Raw genomic sequence first — 2,771 nt, 5'->3', positions numbered from 1 at the left:
ATAATGATGAAAGAAATGTTAAAATATGAAAAAGGCGGGTGTTCTCTGCGTTTAAAACGTCCTTCAAGGGGGGCTGTCTGAAAATCGGACAAAATTTGACAAGAAGAGGGGGGAGTCTAAAATTCTGGAAATTTTGCGGTCGTCTTTTATGGACGGCCCCTTAGTACTCCTGAAGAGCAATAGGGATACATGCAAGGCTGCAACATGTGTTTGATTTGATCTTGTATTATAAGCAATGGAGCGCGTCTGATTGAGGCGACCCTCCTTGTGAAAGGCTGAGGAATTTTGACGAAGCATCGTCGTGAATTGCTGACGGAGCTGAGGGGTTAAGTCGGTGACGAGTGGATGGACGTCTAGCTCGACTGGCACGTTCGCTGATGCTGGATCGATTAAATAGATTGAAATGCGCTTGTTTTTTCCGGGATGGATGCATAGAAGAGGATGATTATAGATCACATCTTCTTTATCGTTCTATGGAATGCCCAAGATCATAAGGTCCCTTATTTTTCTGCTGACCAAAAACATGAAGGTCATTAGATGGTTCTCGATTGTGTATTCAAATTCAGTTTCTCCGATGATCTTCATCACAGCTGCATCCACCGCCAGATCTGCCTGATCCATGCACGTTCTCAAATTATGAAGTTGTTCTTTAGACAAATAACGTGCGTAAATAAAGTTATCCGAAGCGGCCATATCGTAAAGACCCTCAATCTCGTACCCAGAGAGCTACACTAGAACACGCGAGAGTTTCTCGTGGGTCCCAGGCGCAGTGGTGAGGCGTGCAGAAGGGTTAAATGGTGTGCTGATTCTCTGGGGGTTTTCAGGCTACGGTTGATTAATTTTTCCAGATTGTTCCGCTGCATTGTTTCATCCTGGAAAATCCCAGTTCAAGTGACGTCCCGGATAGTACCAGCATCTTGCTAAGCTATCCTTGACGTCGGGTTGTTTTACCACGAAGCGTGGTTCCGTTTGCAAGACACCTCTGCAGCTACTGCTTTTTTGAAGATCACTCTCGTCTGCCTCAGCGTTGTGTGCGTAGATCTTATGCCTTGGCGAATGGTTGGTCGCAGCAGTTTCAGGGCAGAAGGAACCAATGCTTCCTCGGTTTTCGTTCCTTTTCTGAATATATTTCTGTGGAAAGACGCTCACGGGTTTACTTTCGCCTTTCTTCTGCAAATAGAGGATGGACAGTAAGCGACCGTGCGTGGCCCGACTGTCGAAGCGCTAAAGCAATAGATCGCGGAAACGATCCCACTCAAGTGCTCAAACCTTTATATGGTTCCCACCACCGGGACGCTTCTCCTTGCAAGGAGGGCACAGCAAAAGGTGTTCTTATATGAGTTGGGATGTTAGATGCATTCAGATATGCTTCCACCTCGCTTAAAAAGACGGGCAGATCCTCATAGTCTCCCCCACTAAATTCAGATTTTAGAGGTCCATACATCGTGCTTGCTCCTTGCGCCATCATCAGATGGACCAACCATAGGTAGGTTTGACTTAAATCGGCATGAGGCATGTGGCCCCCATTTTGCCCCCATGTTGCCATTTGTTTCATATTCAGAACCTCTCATAACCCTTAATTTTCTTACTATCTCTTTTAGTTTTCCATCCGAAACAATAAAACGAAACCTACTGTTGTTAACGCCTTCAGATGTGCATGTGGATCATTTTATGTCTAAATCAAGTACTTTTAATATACAAGCCCTGCTTTGAGCATTAGCTAACCAGTATGTCTTCATTACCATTGGTTTTTAAATCTCCAAAATTACATAGCAGCCTTCCCGTACCCTCGAGTTCAATTCCAACTCATCCATTCATATGTCCTAGTAGATTGATTCTTTCGCTACGATCCGAAGTGCCCAAATTATCACTGAAAGCGTCCCAGACGGCGTCGCTTACCTTACTCCTTTCACCATCCTCTGGGACGTAACACATTATGATAAATAGTCTACTGCTTTCCACTTTCATTCTAACCCATAAATATCTGGAGAATACAAATCCAGCTTCCTTTCGTGCATTGTTTCTTATAATGCTCTCCTTAGCGTCATTCACCGCTTCAGCCTTCCATACATCCAGTCTTCACTTACTGCCTATAACGTGACCTTTACCTTTACCAAAAGTATGCCTTTCGTCAACCAAAGTTTCAATCTATTCCGGAGATACTCTATTCTTTGTATTATTTAGTGCTTACATTATACGCCCAACTACCAAATCCATGCTCGAAATTTATTTTGCGAGTAAATATCACGTTCAAAATAATTAGCCAGTCGTCATGGGGTGAAGAGAAAAATTATACCGTGAGTCCCACCCATCTTCGGTTAGTGGAGGGGAATAATAGGAAAAGAACTGGAACTGAAGAAGTAATAGCTGGTTCGTCTTTTGGCTACTTAGAAAGGCACTAGCATTCAGCAGTGCTCTATTCAATGAGATGTGGACATCTCTCCAAAGTTCACCTCTGGCCATCCTTGGTCGGCTTTCGGGTACGCTGCCAAAAACTCTTTTTTCAATAATTGTTAGTTGCTTAAACAATTAGTAAGTGCTTGAAGCAAATGCCAGTCTGCTTATAAATGACTAATTGATTAAACGAATACAAGTATCTTTCAATGAGTGAATACGAGAAGAAAATAATTTAAATAAATGAAAATGGTAAGAACCGTTAAAAGTTAGTTTTAGTATGCTTAAGAAAATTTAGCGTGTAAAATAAAAATTATTTATGTTAAAAACTAAGAAAATAGAGCTCGTATATCACTTTACGCAAAATGGTCAATTTC

The sequence above is a fragment of the Belonocnema kinseyi genome, chromosome 4, assembly GCF_010883055.1.
Source record: "Belonocnema kinseyi isolate 2016_QV_RU_SX_M_011 chromosome 4, B_treatae_v1, whole genome shotgun sequence".
NCBI lineage: Eukaryota > Metazoa > Arthropoda > Insecta > Hymenoptera > Cynipidae > Belonocnema > Belonocnema kinseyi.
The sequence above is the reverse complement of the archived record's forward strand: the minus strand, read 5'-3'. Positions refer to the sequence as shown.